General features: G+C 50.0%; 1 protein-coding gene across 1 annotated transcript in view; it reads left to right on the top strand.

Annotated features, from left to right (window-relative positions):
• LOC138510692 (extracellular calcium-sensing receptor-like) overlaps positions 1-12,112 on the top strand; it is a 238,524-nt gene that overhangs the window by 37,881 nt on the left and 188,531 nt on the right. The window lies entirely within an intron of this gene.

A 12,112-nucleotide genomic window follows, 5' to 3' on the forward strand; every position in this document is an offset into this window, starting at 1 on the left:
GAACCTGGAAGGAGACAAAAGGAACATCATTAGCAGCAGCATCTTACCTGCAGTCTTCATCTTTAAACACTTGCAGCTACTGAGAACAGCTTCCTCGAATCTACATGCCTCCCGGACAGAACAACCTGAAAGAGGAAGATAGAGGCAACATTGAAGAAAGCAGTAGAGACATTTACAAATTACGAACTGCTCAAAAGGCTTACTTGGCTGGTCGCCTCTCGGCTGGCACCACTCCGGACATTCCACTCGCGCTGAAGAACACCGCGACCTACAAGGAAGGAAAACACAGATTAGCAAAGGCAAGACTTTGCAGCGCTGCGCATAGCGCTTACTTACCGCATCATAGCGCTCTTAATGCGCCATCATTTACAAGCGGGGCTCAACCAAGCCAGTTCGGGCTGCGCTGAAGCTCTGCATACCTAAGGGAGAAAAAAGAGACATTTTAAACAAAGAAAGGGAGGCAGGATAGCAACATAACTAAAGAACAGCAATAAGACCTACCTGAACAATATCAAATGGGCCGGCGTCAGTGAAGTAACTGGACTGCACTCGCCCATGAAAGACAACGCGCCCCTGCAAAGAAGGCAGGACGGAGAGCTCACCTAATTCTAAGGCAGAACCTTATCCGCAGACCACATCAGGGCAAAGCTGAGAAGCATACCAGCGAGTAACCCGGCTGGGTGGCGTCCCTGTGGATACCAGGTGAGCGTAACAGAACGCGAAGCCTACCATAACAAATCCACCTGGGCGCCATGGAGATATCAGAAATGGACCAATTGGCCCAATTACTAGGAGAGCTTCGTGCTGAGGTTCATTCTGCCTGACAAGAGACTAATGCCCTCCAGAGAGACCTAATAGTGACCAAAGAACGCACTGAAGAGATTAGCAGGCAACACTTGCAATCACAGGCAGGAGAGACGCCTCTACCTGGAAGCAATCCAACGATGCCCAAAACCCCGCCATACCACCCACTCCGGTACAGATCACGTTACCTGGAACAGTACCCCTGGCACCACCAGAAAGGTTCTCAGGCGACCCACGGAAGTATGCAGCATTCATCAATCAGTGCTGCCTTCATTTTCTTTGTAGGCCTGGATCATTTCCAAACGACCAAGCTCGGGTAGCTTTTGTTTTATCATACCTGAGTGGTAGTGCAGCAGATTGGTCGGTGACATTGGTAACCCATGACGATCCTCTATTACATGACTTTGGGGGTTCCAGAGAGAGATGGAAACACGTTTTGCTCGCCATACCCAGGAACAAGCAGTAGACAATTAACTCTTGTCCCTCGAACAGGGGAATCAGGACTTGTTAACGTACATTGCTACCTTCAACAGACTGGTTGCCGAAGCTAGGTGGCCAGAAAACAAAAGAACCACGTTATTCCATTGAGGCTTACGAGGCGAATGAAAGGACGTCTTAGCCCAGGTGGTTCAGAATTCATAAATTTGGTCGTGCAGCTAGACCACCGGTTGCAGGACGAAAAGGCAGACAGGTCTAAGACGGACCCTCGGACTGCATATGTTCGACCAAGGGAAAACACACCCTGTGTACCTGAAAATGCTGTAGAACCCATGCAGATTGGAGGGATACGGCCTGTATTAACAAAACAAGAGCGGGACTAAAGAAGACAACAATGTTTGTATTGTGGGAAACCAGGACATTTCCTGAAGGACTGTCCAGTAAAACCACCAAAGAAGAACAGTCGAGGCCACAGAGAAGGATGAAGCTAGGGAATCAGAAAACTACCAAGCTCGACAAACGTAGAGGTCAGTTTGTCGAGTGAGAAGAAAGAGTTGCTGACATCGCACTTTGCAATACCAGTGATCTTAATCAACCACCAACAGTCGTCAAGAATGCATGCTGTTGAAGCATACATCGATAGCGGAGCAGTTGGAAATTATATTGATCAAGAACTGGCAGCAGAGATGGGGCTTCCTTTGTATTCTAAGCCAACTATGGACAAGGTAACCACCGTGGATGGGACAGAAATTGCTTCCGGACCAGTAACCCAGTGCACAGCCAGAGTAACCTTGCTGTGCCAGGATGGACATCGGGAGTCTATTTCATGCGATTTCATCAAGGCACCTCAGTTCAGGCTAATACTAGGGATGCCATGGTTGGTTGCTCACAACCCTTTAATAGACTGGCGGGCACGAAAATGATCCTTCCCCGGTGACTGCTCCCCTGCCTGCTATTACCAAGAGGAGAAACCCGATGTCTGTATCCCCATGACTCCCGGAGCGACAGTATCAACCCTGGGAACAACTAATACTTTGCCAAGTGAATACCATGATTTCCAGGATGTTTTCCGAAAGGACCAAGCCAATACATTGCCGCCGCACAGGCCCTATAACTGTCAGATCGACCTTGTTCCTGGTGCACAAATCCCTTGCGGCAGGATCTACGCTCTCACAGAACCAGAAAACCTTCATTTGAAATCCTATTTAGACCAGTACTTTGCAAACGGATTTATCCGTCCTTCGAAGGCCCCCGCAGCCAGTCCTTTGTTCTTCGTACTAAAAAGGAAGGAGACTTGAGAACCTGTATTGACTACCGCGGATTGAACCAGATCACTGTGAAGAACCGCTACCCCTTGCCACTTATCCCTGACATGCTAGACCAACTTAAAGATGCCCAAATTTATACCGAATTGGACCTTCGAGGAGCGTATCACCTGGTCCGAGTCAGAAAAGGAGATGAATGGAAAACCACCTTCCGTACTAAGTACGGCTTGTTTGAATATCAAGTCATGCCCTTCGAGTTATGCAACGCTCCTGCGGCATTCCAATATTTCATGAATGACGTCTTAAGGGAGTTAATTGATGTGTGCGCCTTAGTGTACATAGACGACATCTTAGTATACTCAGCCTCGGAACAAGATCATGTCAGGCACGTTCGTTCAGTCCTCACCAAGCTCCATCCACATCGCTTGTTTGCAAAGTTTGAAAAATTATTTTTTCACGTCACCGAAATAGAATTTCTTGGTTTTATCCTTACTCCAGGAGGCATCAGAATGGACGTGCACAAGGTAGATGCCATTCTGAAATGGCCTTTACCGACGTCTCTGAAAGTGGTACAAAGCATGCTGGGCTTTGCGAACTTCTCCCACCGGGTCATCCCAGACTTCTCTCAGGTTGTGCACCCAATCACAGTACTATTACGAAAAAACAATAAAAAGTTTGCAAGGACCGAAGAAGCAGATGAAGCCTTTCAGGAACTTAAACAAAGGTTTACCTCCGCTCCAATCCTGCAACATCCTCGTCCAGACCTCCCTTATGTCGTTGAAACTGAGGCGTCCAGTCTCGAAATGGGGGCTGTCCTTTCACAGAGAGACCCGCAAAACGGCCAGCTACATCCTGTGGCCTTCTGGTGGAAAAAGTTCTCACCCCCACAGATTAATTATGCCATCACGGACAAGGAACTCCTGGCTATCAAATCTGCCTTTAAAGCCTGGAGGCACTACCTTCTGGGGGCCAGACACACCATTACAGTCATCACAGACCACCGAAACCTGCAATATCTCAAAACAGCCACGGCCCAGTCCTCGCGCCAATTACGGTGGGCCCTTTTCTTCGCCGAATATGATTATGTAATCACATTTCGTCCAGGAGTCAGAAACGGAAAGGCGGATGCCTTATCTCGCACGGGCATAGATGAAATAGTATATACAACTCCAGACCCAGTACCTATTATACCTGAAGACAAACATTTGGGTATCACGACAGCCTTAACACAAGCAGAACTACGAAAAGAAATCCAACGGACAATGAATCCTGATGCCTACCTCGCATGGCAAACTCAAGGACAACAATATACCATCAAGGACCATCTACCCTTTTTTAGGGATCGCCTATATGTACCCAAGAAGGAATTACAACAGCATATTATTTCAAACTATCACGATTCACTGATCGAAGGGCATCCTGGAATTGCCAAAAGCCTAGCTAAGGTGAAAGAGAACTTTTGGTGGCCTATCTGGCGTAAGGACATCATTCAGTATATTCAGTCCTGCGGTGTCTGTGCACAAAATAAATCACAGAATCAAAAACCATCTGGTCTCCTACAACCATTGGACATTCCTCCAGTTCCATGGCACACTCTTTCCCTTGACTTCATCACTGATCTACCTCCAAGCCAAGGGTTCAACACCATCCTTGTAGTTGTGGATTTATTCTCGAAGATGGCCCATTTTATTCCTCTCAAAGGCCTCCCTGACGCAGCCACTTTAGCAAAAGTGTTCCTGGAGGGCGTGGTTAAGCTACATAGCTTCCCTTCGATTCTGGTCTCTGATCGAGGCAGCAGTTTGTTTCAAACTTCTGGAAAAAATGTTGTGCAATGGCGCAGATAGCCGTTCAGCTATCTACCAGTCACCATCCCCAAACGGACGGCCAAACTGAGAGAACCAATCAGACACTCAAGCAATATTTATGATACATGCTGCACCACGAACAAAGGAATTGGAAAGACCTACTATGGATAGCCGAATATGCATATAACAATTCTTTGCATTCAAGCACGGGACAAACGCCCTTCTATACCCTTTATGGCAGACATCCACGTACCTCTGAACTAGACCTTCCAGCCAGCTTGGAAATGCCAGCGGTTAAGACTCTACACACAACCATTACTCAGGCTTTCAAAAGGGAAAAGGAACACCTTATTCATGCCAAAGAAAAACAAAAGAGATTCGCCGACCAACACCGGAAAAAGGCCCCTGATTATCAAGTAGGAGACAAAGTTTGGTTAGCTGCTAAAGTCGTACCTATCAAGGGAACCCGGACCTTTCATCCCAGATTCTTAGGACCCTATACCATTAAGGCAATTATCAACCCAGCAGCCGTGAAACTGGATTTACCACCTAATCTACACATCCACCGGTATTCCATGTGTCCCTCCTGAAACCAATGCAACCCGGCACACAGATTTGGACACCACCTAAGCCCATACTTGTTGACGGAGAACCAGAATTCGAAGTCAAAGATATCTTGGACTCTAAATACTCTAGGACCAAGCTATATTATCTCGTCGATTGGAAAGGATTTGGACCACAAGATAGATCATGGGAGCCCAGTGAGAATATCCATGCACCACGTCTAATCAGGAAATTCCATCGGAACTTCCCAACCAAACCTGGGCCAGACAGAAGGAACACCATGGGAGGGGCCTTAAGGGGGAGTGCTGTCAAGACCCTTGCCCAAAACCCCCTCTGGCAAACCCATTGGCCAGGTGGAGTCAGGACTCGGGCCTCTAGAGTCTGGCATCCTCTTCAAAAGCCCTCATGGGGCCAGTCCTGGCACCTATGGCGCCAGGCTCATACACCATGAAAAACAATGTGCTTGGGAACTACTTTAAGAACCAAGCTATGCGGTCTAGTGTTTTGGGTGTGGTAGCCTAGGGACTACTTTACCTGGACTATTTTGTTGGGGCTATTTAAACCACACACGAGCAAGACAACACGCTTCGCGTTACTTTGCAGCTTGCAACGTGACGCTCACCGTGTCCAGCTATTCCCTCGAACCTCGGAAAAGCAGCACCTGCAAGCAGACAAAAGGAACATCATTAGCAGCAGCATCTTACCTGCAGTCTTCATCTTTAAACACTCGCAGCTACTGAGAACAGCTTCCTCGAATCTGCACGCCTCCCGGACAGAGCGACCTGAAAGAGGAAGATAGAGGCAACATTAAAGAAACCAGTACAGACATTTACAAATTACAAACTGCTCAAAAGGCTTACCTGGCTGGTCGCCTCTCGGCTAGCACCACTCCGGACATTCCACTCACGCTGAAGAACACCACAACCTACAAGGAAGGAAAACACAGGTTAGCAAAGACAAGACTTTGCAGCGCATAGCGCATACTTACCACATCATAGCGCTCTTAATGCGCCATCATTTACCAACGGGGCTCAACCAAGCCAGTTCGCCACGATGAAGCTTTGCATACCTAAGGGAGATTTTAAACAAAGAAAGGCATACAGGATAGCAACAAAACTAAAGAACAGCAATAAGACCTACCTGAAAAATATCAAACTGGCCGGTGTCAGTGAAGTAACTGGACAGCACTCACCCATGAAAGACAACGCACCCCTGCAAAGAAGGCAGGACGGAGAGCACGCCTAATTCTACCTCAAGGCAGAACCTCCCCGCAGACCACATCAGGGCAAAGCTGAGAAGCATACCAGCGAGTAACCCGGCTGGGTGGCATCTCTGTGGATACCAGGTGAGCGTAACAGCTGCCTCTAGCACTGCCAGTGTAGCTATAAGGGACATGAACTCTTGTCTCAGGTCTTCCCTGTGGGCCATATCCTCGGCAAGCAGGGATGCCCGCAGAGACCTCAGTTTCGCCCGTCGGCTCCTGTTGCTGGCCTCCATGTGCAGCCTATGTGAGCGGAATGTGGACCGCAATGCCTGCAGCTGGTGCTCTACCTGTGTTGCTGGTGGGATCATGGAATTGGCCACCCTATCCATAGCCTGAGCCCACATCTCATAGGAAGCACCCTGTTGTTGTGCAACAGTATACATGGACTGCTCCCACACTGTATCGCCAGCTGCAACATGGCCATCGCGTGTGCAGGCCCTATGCCTGCCTGACCCAAGGGAGCATGGCCCTTGATGTGATGCCACAGGACCAGGAAGCAATACTGCTGAGCGTGACTCTGCAGCATAACCACCACAGATACACGTGACAACACTGACTGGCCCTCTGAGGGGATGTGACCGCCTGCAGATGCTTGGGATAAAACAGCACCAACACTGAAGCATTCACCTGCGACAGCATAGAGGAATTCACATCCGTTCACCACCAGAGCCACTGGTTTCATGAGAGGTGGACTCAATCATGCCCCGGATGGCTTGAGGCACCAATGGATTTTCATGGTCTGCCACAATACATCCTCCACTGGTGCTCTGTTGCAGCTGAGTATCCTCTTCCTCCTCAACCCCCTCCTCTGCATCCAGTGCCTCATCACCTGCGCATGGACAGCAAAATACATGACAAGCCATGTGAATAGCATAGCCCGCATACATAGGTATCACAGTGGTGTCCTGCAACACATTAACAAGCTATGTCACTCATGGCACAATGTCCTGCCCGTTGCCAGTGTCAATGGAAGGTATGGGAAGCATGAAACCACCTATGGACTTGTGTGGATGGACTTGGCACCTGCTTCAGATACAAGCACTTACTGGCATAGTTGAGTCACTAACATCACTGATGTAAATACCCAGATGCCAAGTTGTATAGGCATGCCAGAACTGTCTAGTAGCATGAGACAGTTATTGATGACTACTGTCCCAAAGCCATGTACAATGTATGTGACAAGATATGATATGGTATTCATAAAGTGCATATACACAAGTGTTACAAGGTGCGACAAGACAAGGGTGGGACAATAGAGCGAAACCAGACATACCCATTTTATGAGGCCAGGTGACATTGAGATTGCGCAAGTGCAGGGGAAGGGGGGAGGGGAGACTTGGGGAGGGTGTCAGAGGGCAGTGCAGCACATGGGACAGCAGTAAAAAAACATAACAACATAAGCACTAAGTAAAATGCATCCTGCTGGTGGCAGTGGAAGGGTAAGTGCAGACATCAGGTGTCAAGTGCTGGTAGGGGGCTGTAGGGATATAGTGAACAGTCCCCAAGTGCGGGGATGCCAGGGAGGCAGTGCATGTGTGCAACTGGTGGGCTAGAGGACCGGGCTGGAGATCAGAGTGTGGCCAAATGACTAGTGCAGTTACATATTCAGCCAGGAGTTCAGGAGAAGAGGAGAGAAAGCACAACCCAAGAGAAAGTATCAGATGTGCTTACAGAACCAGAGATGGTTCACCTCACGTTTCAGGGAGGCTGTTCCAGAGGGAGGCCCCAGCCAAAAAAAGACATCAACCACCAACTCTTTGCGAGAAGAAGCAACTGACCCTGAGGGAGTAGGAGAGGGATGATTGTAGAGCTTTAGAAGGAAGATATTGAGGAAGATACACTTAAAGGTATTGCAGCCCCAGGACCCAGAAATCCTTGTGGACAATGCAGAGAGTTTTGAACTTAATAATCATAACCACTGGGAGCCAGTGCCATGATTATAGTCCTGGAGAGATACGATACCTGGGCTGGAGAACAAGGACAATTCTCGCAGTCCTGTTCTGCATGGGTTGCAAAGGGCAGAGCGTTGAAGCAGCCAAATTAAGAAAGAGGCTGTTGCAGTAGCCCAGCGTAGAAAGAACCATTGCTCTGGAGACAGTGAGCTGCTGGGGGAAGGAGAGGAAAGCTGGTAGTTTGACCTCTCAGAGACATCAGAAATGTGAGGAGAGAAGGAGAGTGTGGAGTCGAAGGTATCCAGCACCACAGGTGGGAGCAGCAAGAGGACCAAGAGAGGCCGGCCAGAGAGTGACAGGAAAGGAGGGAGCAGATGTGCTTATGAGGAGAATCTTCATGTGCAGCACATCAGTTGTATGCAGTCTGCAATTTGAAGGAGACCATGCATGGGTCAGTACACCATGACATGGTTCACCCATGGCAGTCATGGGAATGCAGACAGAAGTGCTACACAATCAGAACAATTCACTCAATCGACATACACATATTCTGGATGCATCACTCACTGGGCATTTCCTTGTAATTTGGCAGGCTTCCCACACCTTGGACCTGCTCCACATTAATGAACTCACGAATGGCCTCTTGATGTGGAGTGAGATCCTCGTCCTCTTGTGGTGACCTACCTCCAGTCACCAGAGTAGAGGCGAGGTTGGTACCCAGCTTGTGTTTGGTTCGACGGTGGAGGTCATTCCACTGCTTCACCACATCACGAGCCGTGCACCTCTCATTGCCCAAGGCGTTGATTCTATCCGTGACTTGCTGCCAGTGGACCATATGCTGAGCAGGCATATGTGTCCTCCCTGCCGACGTGAGCATGTAACGGTAGTGTACGCCCATGTAGTCCACGAGGATCTGGATTTCTTCACCATTGAAGCTCCTCTTCCTGGATGTGGCATTCTGTGCCATGCATTGGGATTTTGCCTGTTCTGCTAACAAACTTTACTTTATTGGAAGGTCGTGCAGACCCTGTGTGGCTGGGATCACTCGGATCAGTAGGGGCTGGAGCACTAGTGGCCTGGGCCATGGCATGTCCCACTGATGCTGGGACAGTAGGTGTTCCTGCAGGTAGCCGTACCTGGGGGCTGGTGCCAGGTCTTTTCACTGCACGTCCCTTCCCCTTAGACGCACAGACAACATCTGCCTCTGCATCTCTGTGGACCTGGGCCATGACCATTACAGGCATGGCTGGTGGTTACTGAGCCTGGGTGGTGGGGACAGCAGCTGGCCCTGCAGCTCTCAGACCCTGGGTTCTGGGGACATGGGTTTTGTGGGAATGTCCCTTCCCCTTGGATGCACGGACAACATCTGCCCCTGTTTCTCTGTGGACCTGGGCCATGACCATTACAGGCATGGCTGGTGGTCCCTGAGCCTGGGTGGTGGGGACAGCAACTGCAGCTGTCGGACCCTGGGTTTTGGGGTCATGGGTTTTGTGGGAACGTCCCTTAACTTGGATGCACGGACAACATCTACCTCTGCGTCTATGTGCACCTGGGCCGTGTCCACTACAGGCATGTCTGCAGGTTCCCGAGCCTGGGTGGTGGGGACTGCATCTGCCCCTGAAGCTTCCTGACCCTGACTGGTGGGGACTGCAGCTGCCCCTCCATCTCCCTGACCCTGTTGGGTGGGGGGCATAGCTCTCTGTGCACGTCTCCAACCCTGGACACCTCACCCACCTCTGCCACCCTTCCCTCTTGTGCCCTTCCTACTCATGGCAAATATTGATTTGTACAATGGGAGGTGCAGCAAGCAATTGTCCTGGGCAATTGGAGAGAGGGGGCAGTGTATGTGATGTAAACCGTACTAGTATGGTCCAGAAAGGCTCAATTTGACCCCTGTTGAAAAAAAAAAGCAGGATGCGGAACGCGCAGGCAGCCAACAAAAATGCGTGTGCGTGACCCCTCGGTAGCTCATGTGAAAATAATAAGCATTACGCGGTCGCTGTGGCACCCACCAACACGAAAAATGCATATGTGCGGCCCAGGTAAGCTACTCTGATGTTTAGAATGGAGGTACGCGATGCGCAGGGGCATCCATAGAATGGATAATGGATACACGACTCACCATTAGCCTCTGTAAACAGGGAAAAATAAAACGCGCCAAGGCAATACCCCCATCAAAATAAGAAGTACGCACTCTCACAGTAGTGAACAAAATGTGTGGCGCCCCAAAAATCTCTGAAGTTCACACGTCTGTCTGCTCCAACTCACACAAGCGGTGTGATGTTCTCCTACGCACTCCTTTATCCTGAATCTGAACGCCAACGGCCAGCGCGTGTCACGTAACTTACACGATTAGGCCCTTTCCTATGATTTCACGTGTACGTTCTAATTTTGCACATGCAAAGTGACCGTCACTCTGTTTCCGGCTGCCCATGTGAGTAAGACCCAAGCGCAGGCCATTTGACCTGCCTCCTACTGCCCTGAGCTGCCTCCTAGGAGCAATCTGCTGCTACCTGCCCACTGTGTGTGCCTGCTGCCCACCTGCCCTGCATTTTGAGTGCCTGCTGTCAAGGCATTGCCAGTGCTCCTGTCCTTGGCCCTGTGACCACCTCAGCTGATTCAGAAGACTCTCAATGTGCCAGAACCTCACCACCTCTCCACAGCACAGCCCCAGGACCATCTTGCCCACCCACACCTGCCTCTGGGGTTGTCATGTCTGAGCAAACATCTCCAGGTGAAAGTGGCTACCCCGCAGCACCGAGGCAGAGGGCTGTCAACTTCACATCCAGGGAAGTTGACATCCTGGTGAAGCAAGTCCTTGGCCATTATGATGCCCTCTTCAACCTTGCAACGCAAGTCGGCAAGGAAGAACGGAAGCTGATCTGGGACCAGATTGTGGGTGCCATCAACGTAGAGGGGGTGATACCCTGTGACTACCACCATGTGTGCAAGTGCAGGGAGGACCTGAAGTTAAGGACCCGCAACAAGGCCCAGCGCTTCCTCCAGGCTCGTGCCAACCAAGGGGTGCACCAGGGCCCGTTGAACACCACAGACATGCAGGTCCTGGAGAGGTTTTACCTGGCGCTGCACACCCAGGTGAGCGATTTGCATCACCGTCTGGAGTTGTCAGGTGAGTGTCCATGTATTGCTGTCCTCCGCTGTGCATGTTGATGTATGGTGGGAGTGTGCACCTTGGCCTTACAGCAAGTATGCCTCTTGTATGGATGTCTGTGTGCATGTCCCAGACAGTGCTTTCCCATGTGTTATGAAGCATGCATGATTACAACGGTGTAACTTTTGCAACGTGTGTTGCACTGCACCATATTACGACATGCACATGGTTTCTTACATGTGTCTGAGACGTGCCCGTGTGAGAGGTGTGACACATGGTTGTTGTCGTCAACATCATGAACAGGCATGGTGTACATGCGTATGTGTCTGAGATGTGGCTGTGTGACTGGCCATCACTCCTGGATGGATGTAACTGGTGCATTTCAATGTGTGCCCTACTCTTGCTGCCTAATTGTTAGTGAGGGCACACTGATGTGATTGCTCAGTGCACTGCTTCAGGACTGTCAGATGATTTGTTGCATGACATGTGTGTGTCCCATGACGCATGTTTGTGTAGCATGCACAATTTGTAGGTGGTGACAGTGCCATGTCCAATGATGTGATTGTTGCGAAGGACAGGCATGTATGTGCATGTATGTACATCGCATGTACATGTGTGTTGTGGAGGGTGATGATGGTCGTGATCTTTCACAGTGTACTTGATGTGCATATGTTTTGTGCCAAACACACATAGGTACAGTAATCTGATGTATGTGTTCTATTTCTAATTATCCACAGCAGCGTTGGAAGAAGAGGGCAGCAAAAGTGCTGTGGAGCAAGGCAGCTGGGATGCCTCTATCGGCAGAGACCCAAGGCCCAGTAACTCCCCCTTCCCCCTGGCATCAACATCATCAGGGAGCGAGGAGAATGGTGCCACATCTCAAACATCGGCCATAGCTGCTAAGGGGAGGTCCAAGAGGGCGAAAGTAGATGTGGGCTCCTCAGCAATGGGGGGGGGACAGGTGAGCT

The sequence above is a fragment of the Ambystoma mexicanum genome, chromosome 6p (genome assembly GCF_040938575.1).
Source record: "Ambystoma mexicanum isolate Mex_15411 chromosome 6p, UKY_AmexF1_1, whole genome shotgun sequence".
Taxonomy (NCBI): domain Eukaryota; kingdom Metazoa; phylum Chordata; class Amphibia; order Caudata; family Ambystomatidae; genus Ambystoma; species Ambystoma mexicanum.